Source organism: Triticum urartu, chromosome 1 (assembly GCF_003073215.2).
Source record: "Triticum urartu cultivar G1812 chromosome 1, Tu2.1, whole genome shotgun sequence".
Taxonomy (NCBI): domain Eukaryota; kingdom Viridiplantae; phylum Streptophyta; class Magnoliopsida; order Poales; family Poaceae; genus Triticum; species Triticum urartu.
This window is the reverse complement of record NC_053022.1, coordinates 317397505-317420967: the sequence shown is the minus strand read 5'-3', so window position 1 is coordinate 317420967 and position 23463 is coordinate 317397505.

Sequence of the window (23463 nt, the reverse complement as noted above, 5' to 3'; positions counted from 1 at the left end):
CTATATCTCCTATGTGTCGAAGCACGACTTAGAGGCATAACCGCATTGAAAGCAATGTCGCAAGTAAGGTAATCTTCACAACAACCCATGTAAATAGATAAAAGGGGAAAGGATACATAGTTGGCTTACACTCGCCACGTCACACAAATACATGAATAACAATACAATCATCCAATACACTCATGGTCCGACTACGGTACCAAAATAAAGATCAACCCCCACATGCGACAAAGTCCCCGATCGCCCCAACTGGGCACCACTACTGATCCTCTGGGAAAGACACATAGTAACAGCGAGAGTCTTCATCGAACTCCCACTTGAGCTCAAGCGCATCGTCTGGAACGGTGTCATCGGTCCCTGCATCTGGTTTTGGAAGTAAACTGTTAGTCACGGGGACTCAGCAATCTCGCACCCTCGTGATCAAGACTATTTAAGCTTATAGGTAAGACAAGGTATGATGTGGAGCTGCAGCAAGCGACTAGCATATATGGTGGCTAACCTATTCGCAAAAGAGAGCGAGAAGAGAAGACAAAAGCACGGTCGAACAACTATGATCAAGAAGTGATCCTAGAACAACCTACGTCAAACATTACTCCAACACCGTGTTCACTTCCCGGACTCCGCCGAGAAGAGACCATCACGGTTACACACGCGGTTGATTCATTTTAATTAAGTTAAGTTTCATGTTATCTACAACCGGACATTAACAAATTCCCATCTGCCCATAACCGCAGGCATGACTTTCGAAAGTTCAAATCCCTGCAGGGGAGTCCCAACTTAGCCATCACAAGCTCTCACGGTCAATGAAGGATATTCCTTCTCCCGAGACATTCCGATCAGACTCGGCATCCCGGTTACAAGACATCCTCGACAATGGTAAAACTAGTCTAGCAACACCGCCCGAATGTGCCGAAAAATCCCGATAGGAGCTGCACATATCTCGTTCTCAGGGCACACTCAGATGAGCCAGACATCGGGTAGGCCAGCCCAGAGTTGCCCCTGGTAGCCCCGGACATCGCTCAGTTGGACCAACACTTAGAGAAGCACTGGCTCGGGGGGTGGGGGAATAAAGATGACCCTTGAGTCCGCGAAACCCAAGGGGGAAAGGCTAGGTGGTGAATGGTAAAACCAATGTTGGGCATTGCTGGAAGAGTTTTATTCAAGGCGAACTGTCAAGGGGTTCCCATTATAACCCAACCGCGTAAGGAACGCAAAATCTGGGAACATAACACCGATATGACGGAAACTAGGGCGGCAAGAGTGGAACAAAACACAAGGCAAAAGGCCGAGCCTTCCACCCTTTACCAAGTATATAGGTGCATTAAGATAACAAAATAATATAGTGATATCCCAACAATAAACACTGTTCCAACAAGGAACGATCTCCAATCTTCACCTGCAGCTAGCAACGCTATAAGAGGGGCTGAGCAAAGCGGTAACATAGCCAATCAACGGTTTGCTAGGACATGTAGGTTTAGGGGTTTGACATGGAAATTATGGGAGGCATGATAAGCAAGTGGTAGGTATCGTAGCATAGGCATAGCAAAAGAGCGAGCATCTAGCAAGCAAAGATAGAAGTGATTTCGAGGGTATGATCATCTTGCCTAAAAAGTTGTTAGAGTTGACTTGATCCTTGTAAGCGAACTCAACGGGCTCCTCGTTCACGAACTCGTCTCCCGGCTCTACCCAAACAAGAACAACAAGCAAACGGAACACAATCAACCACGTGCAATGCTCAAACAACAAGATGCAAACATGGTATGATATACGGGATGTAGTAAGGGATGCATATGCAAGATTTGACAAAGAATGATAGAACCTGGCCTCAACATGGAAATCCAAGAGTGCCACTGGAAAGGTGAGGTGATTTCGGTTGAAATCGATATAAAGATCACCGGAATCGGATGCACGATTTGGAAATGGCAAGCAAAACAAATATGGCACCGGTCTGCGATAATCAGCAAGTGACCAACTAAATGCATCAAGATAAATATGCTACAGCACTCAAACATGACAACAAAATACATGGCAGGGATCCACTCATGAAGCTTGACAAAAGATGAGCACTGATCCACTCATGGCATGAAGCTACTCAAAGCACTTAACAAAAGTCCCTTAGTGACCTTGAGCCAAAAGGGATCAGAAAATACAATTGCAAGCATGTGAACATGGCAAAAACATAAACAGATTTAGACTTAGTGAAAAACAGGAGCATGCAAATCAGTTAACGAGTAGGCATGTTTACGAGCTCGATGCACTCACTACAGAGCATGACATGACAAACTAAGCATACACCCATTAAGAATACATGGCATAGAAGCTAGACATGGCAAGAACAACAACATAGCATGCACGGATCGATAGCAACATCCTCGGCAAAATCGCTAAACATGTCAACAATCTGTCAGGATTCACTTTATAGCAAAAGTAAAGCTCGATTGACTCAAGCTAGGGTGCTCCATAAATGCAAAAAATGACATGGATGGATAGAGCACCACAATATTAACAAAACATCCTTACTGATCATCCTCAAAAGAGGCACGGATCACTAGGAAACAACATGAACATATGGCATAACGACAAAATCAGGACAAGGACTTAGTGAAATTCTAAGTCCCTGAAATCAGCATTACCGATTACGCTACTTTGCAAGCTTGTGCTAGTCACCACAAATATCACAAAAATACATGGCAAGCACCTCTGTAAATATGGCATGGCATATGACAAAACACATGTAGAGCTCAGGATCATAGCATGCACACATTAATCATGGCAAAAATGACAAATAGCTATTTGATGAAACAGATCTGACAAATTCACCACATAGCCCCCTTCCAACAGAATTTTGGGCATCAAGATGAGCTCAAATGAAAATGATGCAATGAGATGAAATGATGTACTTGTCGAGACAAACATTTTGATATGCTACACGCACAAATCAGAGCCACGGATGCAGAGTTACGACATGATGAAAATTGCTAAAAAATTAGGGTTTGAGGGGAAGAAGTCAACCGAGATCTAGATCTGGCCGGCGTGGTTACTATAGCAGGGCGCAAAAAATGAGGATCGTCGGCATGGACGAACAGCGCGGCGGCCGGAGCTTGAGGAAGCTCGCCGGCGCGAGGGGGCCCCGCCGGAGTTGCTCACGCCGGAGCACGGGGCTGCGGGCACGGCGTCGGGGAGGCAGGGGCGGCGCGGTGATGGTCGAGGTGGCGGGCGCGGCTTCCGTTGCCGGAGAAGACAAACCGCGGCGGCGCGGCAAGCTGAGGTGGCGGCGGGCGCGTCGCCGGCGCGCGGGCGGAAGGAGAGAGAGGCGCGGCGTGCTGGGCGGCTCAGCCCGGGAGGCGCGCGGGAGGGCCGGCGCTGGGCTTGGCGGGCCCACGTCGGTGGGGAGGCGGTGAAGCGGTCCCCCGGGACAGGTGGCGCTTCAGGAGTGGACGGCGATGAGGGCGGACATGTCCGGCCGGCCGGATCTCGTCTGGCGGCGCGAGGAGGGGATTTTTTTAGGGTTTCGTGGGAAAAGATCCGGGACTGGGAATGGGGGTCTATTTATAGACGTAGAGGGAGCTAGGAAGCTCCAAATGGAGTGCGGTTTTTGGCCACGCGATTGTGATCGAACGCTCTAGATGATGGAGAGGGATTAGGTGGGTTTTGGGCCAAATTGGAAGGTTGTTGGGCTGCAACACCAACGAGGCCTTTTTGGTCCCTCGGTTAACCGTTGGAGTATCAAACGAAGTCCAAATGGCACGAAACTTGACAGGCGGTCTACCGGTAGTAAACCAAGGCCGCTTGGCAAGTCTCGGTCCAATCCAGAAATGTTTAACCCCCACACACGAAAAGAGGTAGAAAGGGGCACCGGAGGAGATAGGAGCGCTGGAATGTAAAACGGACAACGGGGAAAATGCTCGAATGCATGAGACGAACACGTATGCAAATTCAATGCACATGATGACATGATATGATATGCATGACAAGGACAACAACACACGGAGACAAAAACCTGACACCGAGGAAAGTAAAATAACTTAGGCTGGAAACGGCAAGAGTTGGGATACAGATAAGGTAAATTACATCCGGGGTGTTACAAGAGGCCACTGCTAGCATATCATCCATTACTTGGAATTTTATGCACTTTTGATTGGAACTATTAGCAAGCATCCGCAACTACTAACGTTCATTAAGGTAAAACCCAACCATAGCATTAAGATATATTGGTCCCCCTTCAATCTCGTATGCATCAATTTCTATGCTAAGTTGAAGCTTCTGTCACTCTTGCCCCCCCAGTACATAGTCCTATCAACATACAACTAACCCTATGGTGTGATCCACACGCGCGCTCATATGATGGGCACCAAAGGACAACAACATAACCACAAGCAATTTAAACGAATCATAGCAATTTACCAATTACTGATAGGACAAAGAAAATCTACTCAGACATCATAGGATGGCAACACACCATTGGATAATAATATGAAGCATAAAGCACCATGTTCAAGTAGAGGGTACAACGGGTTGCGGGAGAGTGGACCACTGTAGATAGATGGGGGAAGGTGATGAAGATGTTGGTGAAGATGACGGAGGTGTTGGTGTAGATTGCCGTGACGATGATGGCCCTGGCGGCGTTCCGGCGCCACCGGAAGAGAGGGGGAGAGGGCCCCCCCTCCCTATTCTTCCTTGATCTTCCCCTAGATGCGAGAAGGGTTTACCCCCTAGTCCATGGCTTCCATGGTGGCAGAGGGGCGAGAGCCCCTCCGAGATTGGATATGTCTCTTTGTCTCTCTCTGTTTCTGCGAGAGCCCCACCTCCGAGAGCCCCACCTCATCATATGACATATATATGGTAGACACACCCAAAGAAGGCAATGGCGACGAGACAGCGGAGGATGACCCCTCCAAGAAGCAACCCAAGCGCCGACGTCAGCGGTGCCGCTCTAAGTCTCGCCAAAGCAAAAGCGGTGACACTGACACAGGAGATAATACCACTCCGGACAGTGTCGAAGATGACAACAATCCCCTCCAGCAAGATTTAGGGCAGGAGGATGGAGAAGCCAGCCCTCCCGAGAGAGCGGTAGATGGAGAGGCGGAGGATGATAATTACATGCCTCCCTCCAAAGACGAGGCAAGCCTCGACGATGACGAATTCGTCATGCCTGAGGATCCCCTCGAACAAGAGCGCTTCAAGTGCCGGCTTATATCCACGACAAATAGCCTTAAGAAAAAGCAACAACAGCTTCAAGCTGGTCAAGATTTGCTAGCTGACAGATGGACTGAAGTCCTTGCGGCTGAGGAATATAAACTCAAACGCCCCTCCAAGAGTTACCCAAAGCGTAGGTTGCTACCTCGACTAGAGGAGGAAGCACTCAAACCTACATCTCCAACATATGATGCGGCTGACCAGCCACCTCGTGGCCGCGACAGAGAGGCATTTCAGCCAAAAGCTCAGCCTGCACTCCGACGCCACTCAAATAAAAATGTCAAGGCATGGGGAAATACGCCAGACCTGCGAGACGTATTGGAGGACAAAGAAAAACATGCAAGATCAATCTACGGATCACGAGGGCACGCCACTATGCGGGACGATAACCGTCACGCCGGATATAGTAAAAGTAAGTTCGGCCGGGCCGAACACAGCGGGCAAGACTCATTTTGAGCTGCGTCGCGATATAGCCCAGTACAGAGGCGCCGCACACCCCCTATGCTTCACAGAAGAAGTAATGGATCACCAAATCCCAGAGGGTTTCAAACCCGTAAATATCGAATCATACGACGACACAACAGATCCTGGGGTATGGATCGAGGATTTCCTGCTGCACATCCACATGGCCCGCGGTGATGATCTACACGCCATCAAATACCTCCCACTCAAGCTCAAAGGACCAGCTCGGCATTGGCTCAACAGCCTGCCAGCGGAATCCATTGGCTGTTGGGAAGATCCAGGGCACTTATGTGCGACCACCGGATGCCGATGACTTGAGCCACATAATTCAGTAGCCAGAAGAATCGGCCAGGCAATTCTGGACACGGTTCCTAACAAAGAAAAATCAAATCGTCGACTGTTCGGATGCAGAGGCCCTAGCAGCTTTTAAGCACAACATCCGCGACGAGTGGCTCGCCCGACACCTTGGCCAGGAAAAGCCGAAATCTATGGTAGCCCTCACGACACTCATGCCCCGCTTCTGCGTGGGAGAAGACAGCTGGCTGGCTCGTAGCAATAACATATCAAAGAACCATGGTACTACGGATACCAAGGATGGCAATGGCTGGTCACGTCGCAACAAACACAAGCGCCGAATGAACAGCGACAATACCGAGGATACGGCAATCAATGCCGGATTCAAAGACTCTAAACCCGGTCAGCGGAAAAAGCCATTCAAAAGAAGCACTTCGAGCCCGTCCAGTTTGGACCGTATACTCGACCGCTCATGTCAAATACACGGCACCCCGACAAGCCAGCCAACCACACCAACAGGGATTGTTGGGTGTTCAAGCAGGCCGGCAAGTTAAACGCCGAAAACAAAGATAAGGGGTCACATAGCGATGAAGAGGAGGAGCCCCGGCAGCCGAACACCGGAGGACAGAAGAGGTTCCCCCCACAAGTGCGTACGGTGAACATGATATACGCAACCCACATCCCCAAGAGGGAGCGGAAGCGTGCGCTAAGGGACGTATATGCGTTGGAGCCAGTCGCCCCAAAGTTCAACCCATGGTCCTCTTGTCCGATCACCTTCGATCGCAGGGACCACCCCACTAGTATCCGTCATGGCGGATTCGCCGCACTAGTCCTAGACCCAATCATTGACGGATTTCACCTCACTCGAGTCCTTATGGATGGCGGCAGCATTCTGAACCTGCTTTATTAGGACACAGTGCGCAAAATGGGTATAGACCCCTCAAGGATCAAACCCACAAAAACGACCTTCAAAGGCGTCATACCAGGTGTAGAGGCCCATTGCACAGGCTCAGTCACACTGGAAGTGGTCTTCGGATCCCCGAATAACTTCCGAAGCGAGGAGTTAATCTTCGATATAGTCCCGTTCCGCAGTGGCTATCATGCACTGCTCGGGTGAACCGCATTTGTGAGATTCAATGTTGTACCGCATTATGCATACCTCAAGCTCAAGATGCCAGGACCTCGGGGGTCATCATAGTTAATGGAAACACAGAGCGCTTTCTCCATACGGAGGAGCACACTGTGGCCCTCGTAGCAGAAGCGCAAAGCAGCCTCTTAAGGCACTCCACCAGTTCGGCGATTCAAGACCAGGACACCTTCAAGCGCGCCTGGAGTAATCGGCAACAAGACCGCCTGGCACGTTCCGAGCTCGCATAGCAATGCGGCCCCCACCCCAGTACCAGCCAAACTGCGAAATCCGTGCCATGCGTACATAATTACGCATTAAAAATACCATGGGCACAGGTGGGGAGGGGGCACGACTACGGCACGCCCCAAGACGCGGCTCAACCGCACTAGGGGCTTCCCGCTTTGTTACTTTTCTCTTTTTCAGGACCTTAATCTCTGGAAACCCCGTCCGGCAGTACGGTTGCCGGACACACGATGCAACAACCAAGTAGGCAGAAAGCTACGTCTCACCACAGAACTCCCAGGTGGTCTCTGACAACGAGTGAAATACCTGCTTTAAATACCATTCCTCAGCTTGCCCTGGGAGGGGACATGTCAAATAGTCCTACTTTTTGCTTATCGCACTACTTGTATCATTCTGCTTTAACGCACCTTTTTTTAAACAATGCATAGCACTAGACTATTATCGCATTCTATATTCTTCTTTATATATATATGTTCATTCATGACATTCAGCACCCGTACACTCTGGTACGGCCAATACGCTAGGGGCTTAAGCATACCCCATAATACGGTGTGAGAAGTCCGAACACTTTCGACAGTGCGGCACCCCGAACTTATAGCATTATATGCATCAACTATGAATCATGTCTTGGGTCAATAGTTGGGTTTGCCCGGCTCCCATGTTTTGGTACCTTACGTTCCGCTATATCGGCTAAGGTAGCACTAGGAGAACTACTGCGATTGTGCCCCGGTTCAGCTGGGCTAAGCACCTCAGTAGAGAAAGCTAAAACTGACTGTCATGATAAGGCGAGAGCTGGTCGCTGTTCGAGAGGTTTCGAGTCTCTAAAGACTTATGTCGCTTAGAGCGAGGAGTCGGCTTTGTCCGGCTTCAGGCGTGTATAGCGCCCCGAATTCAGCCTTCCAAATACTAGGGGCTTCGCCAAAATTTAAAATTGTAGAATTCTATGGCTAAGTGAGGGTGATAAAGCATTATAGTCAGATTGCCTTGTTCGTTGTGCTGAGCACCTCCCTCGAAGGACCCAAAAATGGGAAAAGAGTGCTCAGGTTTATCCCGAACACCCCAACACTCGTGGCATGGGGGCAGAAGCCAACGACTAGCCATCTCTCAGATTTGATAAACAGCCGAACATAAGGTAATATTTTAAATTCAAACAAGCGTTGCATAGCGCATATGAACAAGTTTTCATAATACTTGATCACACGAGAAAGTTCATTCAAATATTATGTCTTTCGCACACTCGTCCGCTACAAGACGGGCACCCTTCAGGACACCCTCATAATACATCTCGAGGTGGCGATGCTCCTTGCCCTGCGGCGGCCCCTCCTTCACCAGCTTCTTAGCGTCCATCTTGGCCCAATGCACCTTGGCACGGGCAAAGGCCCGGCGTGCACCCTCGATGCAGACGGACCGCTTTATGGCCTCCAGCCGTGGGCAATTATCCATAAGCCGCCTCACCAGGCCAAACTAGCTATTGGGAAGGGCGTCACCAGGCCACATACGGACTATAAGGCCCCTCATGGCCTGTTCGGCCCCCTTGTGTAGCTCGACCAGTTGCTTCAGCTGGTCGCTCATAGACATCGGGTGTTCGGTCCCAGTATACTGAGACCAGAACAGCTTCTCCATCGAGCTTCCCTCCTCGTCCTGGTAAAACTTTGAGGCATCCTATACGCTGCGGGGCAAATCTGCGAATGCTCCTGGAGAGCTCCGGACTCGGGTAAGTAACAAGTAATTTACTTTCACATGCTTGCTTTGCATATTGAATGCCTTACCCGCCGCTATCTTCCTCATCACCTCAATCTCCTGGAGGGCCTTTTGGGATTTAGCCTTGGCATTCTTTGCGCTCTCAAGGGACACGGCAAGCTCAGACTCTCGTGTCTTTGAGTCAAGCTCCAACGCCTCGTGCTTCGTCACGAGAGCTTGGAGCTCTTGCTGCACCTCGCCCACCCATGCCTCTTGCTTTTCCCGCTCGGTGCGCTCCTGGGCCGCTTTGTTTTCGGCCTCGGACAACGCTTGCTTCAAGGTCACCACTTCGGTCGCGGCCCCTGGCAAATTCATGATGATCCTGTCATTTTGCAATCGCATATTTTTTGTATATATATATAGACAAGGTATTACTTACCTTTGTTCTCCTTGAGCTGCCTCTTAGCAAGGCCGAGCTCTTTCTCGGACCACTCGAGGTCCTACTTCAGTGCGGCGTCCTCCGTAGTCAGTGCGGCAGAGGTCAGCAGCGAAGCCTGCATATGCATATAGACATACTTATATTAGACTCCTGCAGATATTATGTGATCCTCTATTCGGCTTTTCTTTGTGAACACCAAACAGAGCATCAGGGGCTACTGTCTATGCGGTAATATTTTCCTATATTTTAAATACGTACCTCAAAGCCTGTTAGAAGGCTGGCACAAGCTTTAGTCAGTCCGCTCTTGGCGGACTGAACCTTCTTGATCACCGCACTCATAATAGTGCGGTGCTCTTTGTCGATGGAAGCACCGCGAAGCGCTCCCAGCAGGTTGTCCGGTGCCTCTGGATGGACAGAGGTCACCGGCACGGGCGTCTTGCCCCTTTTGGAAGGGGCCACCTGCCCGAGTCCGGAACTACTGGAGGTTCCGGCGCGGTGTTCGGCTGAGAGCAGAACTTGGGGCCCCCGGGAGCCTTGCTCCCTTTGCTCCTGGAGTCCGGAAGGTCGCCTTGAGGCGCCTCCGGGACTGTCTCCCCTTGGCTCGGTGCCTCTTGATACAATACCTCGATATTGTCCGTAGGGCAAGGGGAGGAGGCGGTCGGAAGTGGATCGCTATCCATACCCGACGAGTCCAAGGAACCGTCCGATGAGGATACATCGATAGGGGCTTGGGACGGTCTGCATAATCATATTCGGCGTTAGGAGAAGCAGTGCGACAACAGTATGCTATGAGTTACTTTGGTATCCAAATACTTACGACTTCTCTAGGGGCTTGGCCCTGAGCAGCCACTCGTCTTCGCCTTCGGCGGTGGTGGTGGAGCATTCCGGAAGAAGAGTCCTTCCCTTCTTGGACCCTTTGGCCTCCCCGGTTGGGGCGGCCTTCCTTTTCTTGTCTCCCCCGGCTGGAGGGGGAGCATCTTCATCTTCCTCCTCATCTTCATGGGAGGAGTGCGTCGCGGAGTTATCGGACGATGAGTCCGATACCACCTGGCGCTGGGAACTCTTTCGGGTTCCCTTGGCCTTCTTCTTGGTCTTCTTCGGCACCTTATAAGGAGCCGGAGTCAGCATCTCCGTCAGGAGAGCGTCCACGGTGTCTTCGGGCAGGGGGGGCGGACAGTTAATCTGCTCCGATGTCTCCACCCAGTCCTGTCCGCGATCCTCGGTAAGAGAGGGAGGGACCTCGGCGCCCTTGAACAACACCCTCCAGACGTCTTTATGCGTCGTGTCGAAGAGCTCGCTTAGAGTCTGGTGCTGAGCCGGGTCGAACTCCCATAAGTTGAAATCCCGTTGTTGACACGGGAGGATCCGGTGGAAGAGCATGACCTGGACTATGTTGACAAGCTTAAGTTTCTTGCTTATCATGTTCCGGATACATTTCTGGAGTCCGTCCAGCTCTACCGATGAACCCTAGGACAGGCCCTTCTCCTTCCAGGAAGTGAGCCACGTGGGGAATCTGGATCGAAACTCGGGGGCCGCCACCCAGTTGGTGTCGCGCGGCTCGGTGATGTAGAACCACCCCGATTGCCACCCCTTTATGGTCTCCACGAAGGAGCCCTCGAGCCATATAACGTTGGGCATTTTGCCCACCATGGCTCCGCCACATTCCGCTTGTTGGCCGCCCACCACCTTCGGCTTGATATTGAAGGTCTTTAGCCAGAGGCCGAAGTGGGGCCGGATGCGGAGGAAGGCCTCGCACACGATGATGAACGCCGAGATGTTGAGGATAAAGTTCGGGGCCAGATCATGAAAGTCCAGCCCATAATAGAACATAAGGCCGTGGACAAATGGATGGAGGGGAAACCCCAGTCCGCGGACGAAGTGGGGGAGGAAGACCACCCTCTCGTGAGGTTCTGGGGTAGGGATGACCTGCCCCGTGGTTGGCAGCGGGTGCGCGATATCCGCAGCTAAGTATCCGGCTCCACGCTGCTTTTTGATGTGTCCCTCTGTGACGGAGGAGGCCATCCACTTGCCTCCCGCTCCGGACATGTTTGGAGAGAGTTGAGGAGAAGGATGTGGACTTGGGCGTTGGAGCTCGAGTGCGCAAGAATGGATGAGCAAGGAGGAAGAAGGCGTGGGTAGAAAAAGGTGAGAGCTTATCCCTTTATAAGGGCGGACGAAACTATGCGCCCCCACTAGCCTGGTAAAACTCGCTTATCCCCCAAAGCGCCGTAATTGGTGGCGCGGTTGGGTTACCCATGTCTGTATTGATGAGAATCCCGTAATAAGGGGAACATGATCTCTGCTTTGACAAGACGTGTCAAGAAACCGGCTCGCGTTATGTGCGGGGCTGGTTAAAGAAAAATAGTTTGAATAATTGCCGGGCCATGGCGTGATGTCGTGCTGCCAAAACGTGTCAGCAAATTAGATTTGTGGAAATATTATTCTCTCTACGGTGGTATGTGGAACTTATTTTGCAGGGTCGGACACTATCCTTGTATTCAAACTCTTCTGTGGTGTATTCGGAGGAGGAACCCGCCTTGCAATGCCGAAGACAACACTGCGCGCCGGACTCATCGTCATTGAACCATGGTTCAGGGGCTACTGAGGGAGTCCTGGATTACGGGGTCTCCGGACAGCCGGACTATATCCTTTGGCCGGACTGTTGGACTATGAAGACAGGAGATTGAAGACTTCATCCCGTGTCCAGATGGGACTCTACTTGGCGTGGAAGGCAAGCTAGGAAATACGGACATGTATATCTCCTCCTTTGTAACCCACCTTGTGTAACCCTAGCCACCTCCGGTGTCTATATAAACCGGAGGGTTTTAGTCCGTAGGACAATAGACAATCATACCATAGGCTAGCTTCTAGGGTTTAGCCTCTCCGATCTCGTGGTAGATCAACTCTTGTATTACTCATGTTATCAAGAATAATCAAGCGGGACGTAGGGTTTTACCTCCATCAAGAGGGCCCGAACCTGGGTAAAACATCGTGTCCCCTGCCTCTTGTTACCATCCGCCTTAGACGCACAGTTCGGGACCCCCTACCTGAGATCCGCCGGTTTTGACACCGACACGCACACCCACCTGCCTCGTGGTCCCCTCGGGCATCGTCTCGCGTTGATTCTTCTTCCCAGAAATCACATATATTCCAAAAAAAATCTTCGTAAGTTTTATTTCGTTTGGACTCCGTTTGATATGGATTTTCCGCGAAACAAAAAACATGCAACAAACAAGAACTGACACTGGGCACTGGATCAGTATGTTAGTCCCAGAAATAGTATAAAAAGTTGCCAAAAGTATATGAAAGTTGTATAATATTGGCATGGAACAATCAAAAATTATAGATACGATGGAGACGTATCAGAGTTTCTCTCGAAAGAAGTAAGTGAGAGGAAAGTAGAACTTGATGAGGTAATTGTACCTTCTCCCTTATTGGAAAGTAGTTCATCACATAAATCAGTTCCAGTGATACCTACACCAATCAGTGAGGAAGCTAATGATGATGGTCATGAAACTTCTGACTAAGTTACTACCGAATCTCGTAGGTCAACCAGAGTATGATCCGCACCAGAGTGGTACGGTAATCCTGTTCTGGAGGTCATGTTACTTGACCATGACGAACCTACGAACTATGAGGAAGCGATGATGAGCCCAGATTCCGCGTAATGGCTTGAGCCCATGAAATGTGAGATTGGATCCATGTATGAGAACAAAGTGTGGACTTTGGTTGACTTTCCCGATGATCGGCAAGCCATAGAGAATAAATGGATCTTCAAGAAGAAGACTGACACTGACGGTAATGTTACTGTCTACAATGCTCGACTTGTTGCGAAAGGTTTTCGACAAGTTCAAGGAGTTGACTACGATGAGACCTTCTCACCCGTAGTGATGCTTATGTCTATCCAAATCATGTTAGCAATTGCCGCATTTTATGATTATGAAATTTGGCAAATGGATGTCAAAACTACGTTCCTCAATGGATATCTTAAAGAAGAGTTGTATATGATGCAACCAGAAGGTTTTGTCGATCCTAAAGGTGCTAACAAAGTGTGCAAGCTCCAGCGATCCATTTATGGACTGGTGCAAGCCTCTCAGAGTTGGAATATACGCTTTGATAGTGTAATCAAAGCATATGGTTTATAGACTTTTGGAGAAGCCTATATTTACAAGAAAGTGAGTGGGATCTCTGTAGCATTTCTAATATTATATGTGGATGACATATTGTTGATTGGAAATAATACAGAATTTTTGGATAGCATAAAAGGATACTTGAATAAGAATTTTTCAATGAAAGACCTCGGTGAAGCTGCTTATATATTGGGTGTCAAGATCTATAGAGATAGATCAAGACGCTTAATTGGACTTTCACAAAGCACATACCTTGATAAAGTTTTGAAGAAGTTCAAAATGGATCGGTCAAAGAAAGGGTTCTTACCTGTGTTACAAGGTGTGAAGTTGAGTCAGGCACAATGCCCTACCACTGCAGAAGATAGAGAGAAAATGAAGTCATTCCCTATGCCTCAGCCATAGGTTCTATCATGTATGCAATGCTGTGTACCAGACCTGATGTGTGCCTTGCTATAAGTTTAGTAGGGAGGTACCAAAGTAATCCAGGAGTGGATCACTGGACAGCGGTCAAGAACACCTTGAAATACCTGAAAAGGACTAAGGACATGTTTCTCGTTTATGGAGGTGACAAAGAGCTTGTCGTAAATGGTTACGTCGATGCAAGCTTTGACACTGATCCGGATGACTCTAAGTCACAAACCGGATACATATTTATATTGAATGGTGGAGCTGTCAGTTGGTGCAGTTCCAAGCAGAGCATCGTGGCGGGATCTACTTGTGAAGCGGAGTACATAGCTGCTTCAGAAGCAGCAAATGAAGGAGTCTGGATGAAGGAGTTCATATCCGATCTAGGTGTAATACCTAGTGCATATGGTCCAATGAAAATCTTTTGTGACAATACTGGAGCAATTGCCTTGGCAAAGGAATCCAGATTTCACAAGAGAACCAAACAAATCAAGAGACGCTTCAATTCCATCCGCGATCAAGTCAAGGAGGGAGACATATAGATTTGCAAGATACACACGGATCTGAATGTTGCAGACCCATTGACTAAGCCCCTCTCACAAGCAAAACATGATCAACACCAAGACTCCATGGGTGTTAGAATCATTACTATGTAATCTAGATTATTGACTCTAGTGCAAGTGGGAGACTGAAGGAAATATGCCCTAGAGGCAATAATAAAGTTGTTATTTATATTTCCTTATATCATGATAAATGTTTATTATTCATGCTAGAATTGTATTAACCATAAACTTAGTACATGTGTGAATACATAGACAAACAGAGTGTCCCTAGTATGCCTCTACTTGACTAGCTCGTTAATCAAAGATGGTTAAGTTTCCTGACCATAGACATGTGTTGTCATTTGATGAATGGGATCACATCATTAGAGAATGATGTGATGGACAAGACCCATCCGTTAGCTTAGCATTGATGTCGCTTGAAGCTACGTCGGTATTTCCCCAAAGAGGAAGGGATGATGCAGCACAACGGCGGTAGGTATTTCCCTCAGATATGAAACCAAGGTTATCAAACCAGTAGGCAAACCAAGCAACACAATGTAAACATCCCCTACATAGATAACAAATCCTCGCAACCCGACGTGTTAAAGGGGTTGTCAATCCCTTTCGAGTAACGGTGCCAGAAATTGGTCCGTGACGGGAAAAAGTTGTAATAGATTGAATAAATAGATCGCAAATAAAATAAAGTGCAGCAAAGTATTTTTGGGTTTTTGGATTAATATATCTAAAAATAAAAGAAAATAAAAGTAGATCGCAAAGGCAAATAATATGAGAAAGAGACCCGAGGGCCGTAGGTTTCACTAGTGGCTTCTCTCGAGAAAAATAGGAAACAGTGGGTGAACAAATTACTGTAGGGCAATTGATAGAACTTCAAATACTCATGACGATATCCAGGCAATGATCATTATATAGGCATCACGTCCAAGATTAGTAGAATGACTCCTGCATGCATCTACTACTATTACTCCACACATCAAACGCTATCCAGCATGCATCTAGTGTATTAAGTTCATGGAGAAACAGAGTAATGCAATAAGAAGGATGACATGATGTAGACAAGATCTATCTATGCAGAGATACACCCCGTCGTTTTATCCTTAGTAGCAACGATACATACGTGTCGGTTCCCCTTATGTCATTGGGATCAAGCACTGTAAGATCGAACCCACTACAAAGCACCTCTTCCCATTGCAAGATAAATAGATCAAGTTGGCCAAACAAAACCCAAATATCGGAGAAGAAATACGAGGCTATAAGCAATCATGCATAAAAGAGATCAAAGAAACTCAAATACTTTCATGGATATAAAAAGATAGGTCTGATCATAAACTCAAAGTTCATCGATCCCAACAAACACACCACAAAAGAGTTACATCATATGGATCTCCAAGAGACGATTGTATTGAGAATCAAGAGAGAGAGATGAATCCATCTAGCTACTAACTACGGACCCGAAGGTCTACAAAGAACTACTCACGCATCATCAGAGAGGCACCAATAATGGAGGTGGTGAACCCCGTCCGAGATGGTGTCTAGATTGGATCTAGTGGTTCTGGACTCTGCGTCGGCTGGATGAATATTTCATCGACTCCCCTAGGGTTTTGGGAATATTGGGGTATTTATAGAGCAAAGAGGTAGTCCGGGGGGCACCCGAGGTGGGTACAATCCACCAGGGCGCGCCTGGGCCTCCTGGCGCGCCCTGGTGGGTTGTGCCTCCCTCGGGGCACCCCCAGGCACAGCCAGGGCCCGTTGTGTTCCTTTTGGCCCATAAAAATTCTCCGTAAACTTTCGTGGCATTTGGACTCCGTTTGATATTGATTTTCTGCGATGTAAAAAACATGGACAAAACAGCAACTGGCACTTAGCACTATGTCAATAGGTTAGTTCCCAAAAATGATATAAAATGGCTATAAAATGATTATAAAACATCCAATATTGATAATATAACAGCATGGAACAATCAAAAATTATAGATACGTCGGAGACGTATCAAGCATTATGATCGTTTAGTTTTATTGCTATTGCTTTCTTCATGACTTATACATGTTCCTCTGACTATGAGATTATGCAACTCCCGAATACCGGAGGAACACCTTAGTACATGTGTGAATACATAGACAAACAAAGTGTCCCTAGTATGCCTCTACTTGACTAGCTCGTTAATCAAAGATGGTTTAGTTTCCTGACCATAGACATGTGTTGTCATTTGATGAACGGGATCACATCATTAGAGAATGATGTGATGGACAAGACCCATCCGTTAGCTTAGCATTATGATCGTTTAGTTTATTGCTATTTCTTTCTTCATGACTTATACAAGTTCCTCTGACTATGAGATTATGCAACTCACAAATACCGGAGGAACACCTTGTGTGCTATCAAACGTCACAATGTAACTGGGTGATTATAAAGATGCTCCACAAGTGTCTCCGATGGTGTTTGTTGAGTTGGCATAGATCAAGATTAGGATTTGTCACTCCGTGTATCGGAGAGGTATCTCTAGGCCCTCTCGGTAATGCACATCACTATGAGCCTTGCAAGCAATGTGATTAATGAGTTAGTTATGGGATGATGCATTACAAAATGAGTAAAGAGACTTGCCGGTAATGAGATTGAACCAGGTATGATGATACCGACGATCGAATCTCGGGCAAGTAACATACAGATGACAAAGGGAATAACGTATGTTCTTATGCGGTTTGATCGATAAAGATCTTCGTAGAATATGTAGGAGCCAATGTGAGCATCCAGGTTCCGCTATTGGTTATTGACCGGAGATGTGTCTTGGTCATGTCTACATAGTTCTCGAACCCGCAGGGTCCGCACGATTAACGTTCGATGATGATTTGTATTATGAGTTATGTGTTTTTCATGACGGAAGTTTGTTCAGAGTCCTAGATGAGATCACGAACATGACGGGGAGTCTCGAAATGGCAGAGACATAAAGAATGATATATTGGACGATGTTATTCGGACACCGAAAGAGTTCCGAGAGGTACCGGGTAAAAAATGGAGTGCCGGAGGGGTTACCGGAACCCCCCGGGGAAGTAATGGGCCAACATGGGCCTTAGGGGAGAGAGAGAGAGGGCAGGCCACAAGGAGGTGGCTCCCCCCATGGGGAGTCCGAATAGGACTAGGGGATGGGGCGCGACCCCCCTTTCCCTCTCCCTCTCCCTCTCCCTTCCTTCTCCCCCCTTCCACCAAGTGGAATCCTACTAGGACTTGGAGTCCTAGTAGGACTCCTCTCTCTTGGCGCACCCTATAGGGGCCGGCCAGCCTCTCCCTCTCCTCCTTTATATACGGAGGCAGGGGGCACCCTAGAACACACAAGATCAATTGTTCCTCAGCCGTGTGCGGTGCCCCCTCCATAGTTTACCACCTCGGTCATATTGTCGTAGTGCTTAGACAAAGCCCTGCGCGGATCACATCATCATCACCATCACCACACCGTCGTGCTGATGGAACTCTCCTCGTCCTCAACTGGATCAAGAGCTCAAGGGATTTCATCATGCTGAACGTGTGCTGAACACGGAGGTGCCGTACGTTCTTGGATTGGTAGGATCATGAAGACGTTCGACTACATCAACCGCGTTACTAAACACTTCCGCTTTCGGTCTATGAGGGTACATGGACACACTCTCCCCTCTCGTTGCTATGCATCTCATAGTTAGATCTTGCGTGATCGTAGGAATTTTTTTTGAATTACTATGTTCCCCAACACATTGGTGATAAACTTGCTCAATGTGTGACATTGGTGATAAACTAGCTCATTGTGCAGTACCATTGGTGAAAAACTAGATCAATGTGTGGCATTACTGATGAACTAGCCCAATGTGCGGCAGGGGGGTAAGGTGTGGGTTAACATCTAATTTCTCATGTGTGGCATTGTTGAAAAACTAGCTCAATGTGCATTAGCATTGGTCATAAAACTAGGCATGTACCCTAAATATAATCCCAAAATACTCTAGCGTTCTTACCGGCGCCAAACGCTCAGGTCCTTGTCGCAACGGCCCGCTCAAATCCATGGAGATCCTCACCGCAATGCGACGCCCCGACCAGATCTGCCCAAATCCAGGACAAGGCGGCAAGGAGGATGGCCTCGACGTGGTGGGGCGCGTGTCGACGAGGCGTGGATGGAGGTCGAACTCATCATCGAGGTGGTGTTCTAGTGTTGTGCCCCCAACTGAGATTTAGGGTTCGAGTAGATTGGGTTGTGGGGTAGGGGTGGGGGATGCGGCGGCACGAGTGCGATTCAGTGGCTTGTCCCTCTTCTGCCGCTTCTAGGTGGGCCACGGAAAACCTTCCCGAATCCAGCCAACCAGGTCACATCTCGCGGATCGACCATGTCTAACCCTAGCACCTGATCCAAACCATCCCTGAATTGCGATCCAATGGCTCGGATGGTGCAAGATTTTGAGAGGGGTTTGAGGGAATTTGATGGGGTTTTGAGAGTGTTTCAACGATTAGGGTTGAGCATAACTCATTTTAAAAATATATGAAAAATATGAAACTTGCACACATCATTGTTTTATGTTACTAAGTTGCTAGGAAAAATAAGAAACCACGTCTACGAATATTTTCATGAAATTCCCTTCACATAAATGAGCTCTCACCAACAAGGGTGCATGGTTTTCAAGGGAAATGAACTAGGGTTTAGGGTTAGCCATAGCATAGTTTGTCCAAACACTACCATATTTCGCATGGACCCTATATTTACAAACCAAATGTCACGGATTTGTTTTTAGTTCACTTAGAGAAGGTCAAAAAAATGCTTACAAATGGGTTTGTCTACCCTAGATTTCGAGCTCATTTGGAGCACATATTTCATGACTATGGGTTTTACTTCACAAAAGAGACGTCTTCATAGTACTTCAAGAAAGTAGCATCACATCACACAAAATGATAAATATCAAATTATTAGTAATCAAATTCAAATTTAGAACATCACAAAGTTCAAGCTCAAGTTTAGAATATCGAAAGGTACACAACATTGCATAGTTCAAGCTCAAGTTCAGACCATCAAAAAGTTCACAACATTACAAGGTTCAAACTCAAGTTCACGTCATTTCAAAGTTCAAACTCAATTTCGCATCATTTCAAAGTTCAAACTCAAATTCCAAACCTTTTCTGGCTCATGTTTCTTGCTGGATTCACCACCTTGCTCCTTGTGTTCGTTGCTGGGTTATCGGGTAGCTTCACTGACTTTGTTCTTTTGGTCTTCACAATAGGTTCTAGCGGTGGAGGTGGTGAAGGTGTACTTCTAGTAACAGAACAGGTAATGGCCAATGGGGAAACAACTACAGGTGTGATACGTCTCCAACGTATCTATAATTTTTTATTGTTCCATGATGTTATATTATCATTCTTGGATGTTTTACACTCATTTTATAGCAACTTTATATCATTTTTTGGGACTAACCTATTGACATAGTGCCCAGTGTCAGTTGTTGTTTTTGCTTGTTTTTTACATCACAGGAAATCAATACCAAAAGGAGTCCAAACACAGTAAACTTTTTTGGAGATTTTTTCTGGACCAGAAGACACCAGGTGGGCCAAAGAAGTACCAGAGGGGACCTCTGAGGGGAGCACAACCCACCAGGATGCGCCTGGGGGCCCAGGCACGCCCAGGTGGGTTTTACCCACCTCGGTGGCCTCCCGCACCGCCTCTTCGCCCTATAAATTCCCAAATATTCCAAAACCCTCGATGATAACCCTAGATCAGATGTTCCGCCACCGCAAGCCTCTGTAGCCACGAAAAACCAATCTGGACCCCATTCCGACACCCTGGCGGAGGGGGAAATCATCACCGGTGCCCATCTTCATCATCCCGGCGGCCACCATGATGAGGAGGGAGTAGTCCACCCTCGGGGCTGAGGGCTTGTACGAGTAGCTATGTGTTGAATCTCTCTGTCTCTCTCTCTCTCTCATGTTCTTGAGATGTCACAATCTTGATGTATCGCGGGCTTTGTTAATATAGTTGGATCATATGGTGTTTTCCCTCTCTATCTTGTTGTGAATTGAGTTTTCCCTTTGAGATTTCATTTTATCGGATTGAATACTTTTATGGATTTGAGAGCACTTGATGTATGTCTTGCTATGAATACCCGTGGTGACAATGGGGTATCATATTGATTCACTTGATATGTGTTTTGGCACTCAACTCGCGGATTCCCAAGGTGACATTAGGGTAATCTATGCATAGGGGTTGATGCATGTTCTCGTCTTTTGTTTCTTCGGTAGAAATCTTGGTGCACTCTTTGAGGTTCTTTGTGTTGGATTGAGTATTATGAATCTAAATTTGCTTTGGTGTTATTTTAGTATGAACTCTTGATAGATCGATCTGAAAGAATAACTTGTGTTATTTTAGTACGAACTCTTGATAGATCGATCGGAAAGAATAACTTGGTATTATGTTAGTACGAACTCTTGGATAGTTGATCAGAAAGAATACACTACAAAAAAAGACACATCCGTGACATTTTGGGCCGAACAAATTTTTTCTGTCATGCTTATGACACTTCTATGACAATAATTGTGCCAAAACCCGGTATCATCATAGATGTTGTGGGATCCTACTTCTATGATAAAAAATCATGAAAGAAAATGGGCTTTTCGTCCTGGGCGGGCCAGAGACACAACTGCATAACATTCTTTGGGTCGTCCATGATGGAAAAAACCATGGTAGAAGCGAGGGCGAGGAAAATATCGTGAAGTTCCCGGTTATGGTGGGTGGTCGGGGTCGAGCAATGCATGGAGGTTTGCGTGTTTCTCTTGTACACGTATGCGCATGTGTGCGAGGCGTTGCTCTCTAATCGAACCCGAGCGATTGCACTAGCTACATTACAGAACCCTGATCGATCCGTTGTTGTTAACTGAACCCGAGTGATTCCTTCGCTACTGCTGCTAACTGAAGCCGATCGAACCTGTTGCCTCCTTCCCTTGATGAACAGTGAGCGTTGGTAGTAGACACCGTTGCCGCTAGACAACCCCGTGGAGGGCTGGTTGAACAGTAGCCGGTGGAGGGCTGGATGAACAGTAGCCCATGGAGGGGTGATTGAACAGGACCCCATGGAGAGGGCTGGTTGAACAGTAGCCGGTGGAGGAGCGGTGGAGGCTGGATGAACAGGAGCTCGTGGATGAACAGTGGCTGGTGGAGGCAGGAGGGGAGACGCCGTGGATGAACAGTCGCAGGTGGAGGCTGGAGGAGGTCGACAATGGATGAACAGTAGCCCTTGGAGGCAGTCGACGATGGAGATGAACAGTATCCTGTGGAGTCCCGTTTTGCGATACGCCACACCCCTCCCAATCAACAGGACCCCCGTTTCAACCGTAGAGCTCCAACACAAGTCTGTTTCCTCTGTTTTGCGGTACGCCACACCCCTCCCGATCAACAGGACCCCATTTCGACCGTAGGAGGTCCAAGAGAAGTCCGTTGCCTCCATTTTGCGGTACGCCAGACCCCTCTCGATGAGCAGGATACTATTTCGACCGTGGTCGGTCAAGCATAAGGCCGTTTCCTCCGTTCTACGATATGATAGGCCTCGATTCGATCGGCTATTTCGTCCAAGCCGGTTGGCTCCTGATGAGCATGACGCATTCCGACCCAGTCGGTTGCCTCCCGATGAATAGGACATTATTTCTCTGTTTCGACCTAGCCGGTTCGCTGCCCGATGAACAAGACGTCATTGCTGCCATCTATTGCCTCTCCATGTACACAAGCCCTGGCCATTCGTATATATATATATGCACGAGTACACGCTCGAGACCCCGCTCGTATGTACGTACATGACCGTATTTTTTGCCCTGTGGCTGTACGTACGTGTATAGGACTTAGACAGGACTGCGTGAACTGCTATGTCAGGTGCTCTACAACAACACGTGCCACTACTTACTCGATCACGGTTCATACTTGCAGAGGCCGATCGATCAGTATGTACGTACACGTTCATGACCAGATAGACAACGCTACGTACACTTTGACCGGGTGGGTCCTAGCGGTCTGGGAGGATAAGGGCGCACTTCCTAGTGTGCGAAGATATAGCTGCTCGGTCCCAGCTGTTAGGGAGAGGAATCGTTTTTATTTTGCGATTAATAAGGAGGCACTTCCTTGTGTTCGAAGATGTAGCTGGTGGGTCCAGCTGTCAGCCTCACCGCCTAAAGTCCTCTTCGGATGGCTGTCCTTTGTTGACCACATCGCGCCGAGAGCACCAAGGCGGTGGACGATGACGAGGCCTAGGAAGGGAAGGCGCGGAGCCGGGGAAGACGCGGCAGTGGATGCCCACGTGGAGGGGAGTACGTGGGTTGATTGCTTCGGCTGCGGTGCGAGGCTACCATCACCGGAGAATAACAGGAGGTGTGGGTGAGTATAGAGGGATGACATGACCAGCGGTGGCAGCACAACCAGACACGGGAGGCAGGAGCAGGCGGCATGGCGGGCGCTGGTTTGGGCGGCTGGAGCAAGAAGACCAGAGGTTGAAGAAGCACGACGGCCGTTGGATGGACATCGTACGGTCACTGTAGCTAGAATCGTTTATATTGACTAAGTTGACAAAGCCCTTGGTACGCGTCAACTTAGTAGGCCCATAGGTCAGCCTCCGAAATAGTGCGCCCCAGATGTCAGGGGGAGGAAGCATTTTTTGGGCGGCTGAAGCAAGAATATCCGAGATTGAAGAAGAAGCACGACATCCATTAGATGGACATCCAACAGCCACTACCGCTAGAACCATGTGTTGACTATAAGTTTACAAAGCCTTGCAGACGCGTCAACTTAGTTTTTTCTTTTTTTAGGGGACGCGTCAACTTAGTAGTCCCACAAGTGTGTGGCAGAGAACATATAGCCCATTTGCGACTTGTAAGAATGTACAACCCATTTTTGAATTCGAATGGAATTTACTGCATCCCATTTGCAGTTTGTTAAAAGTATGA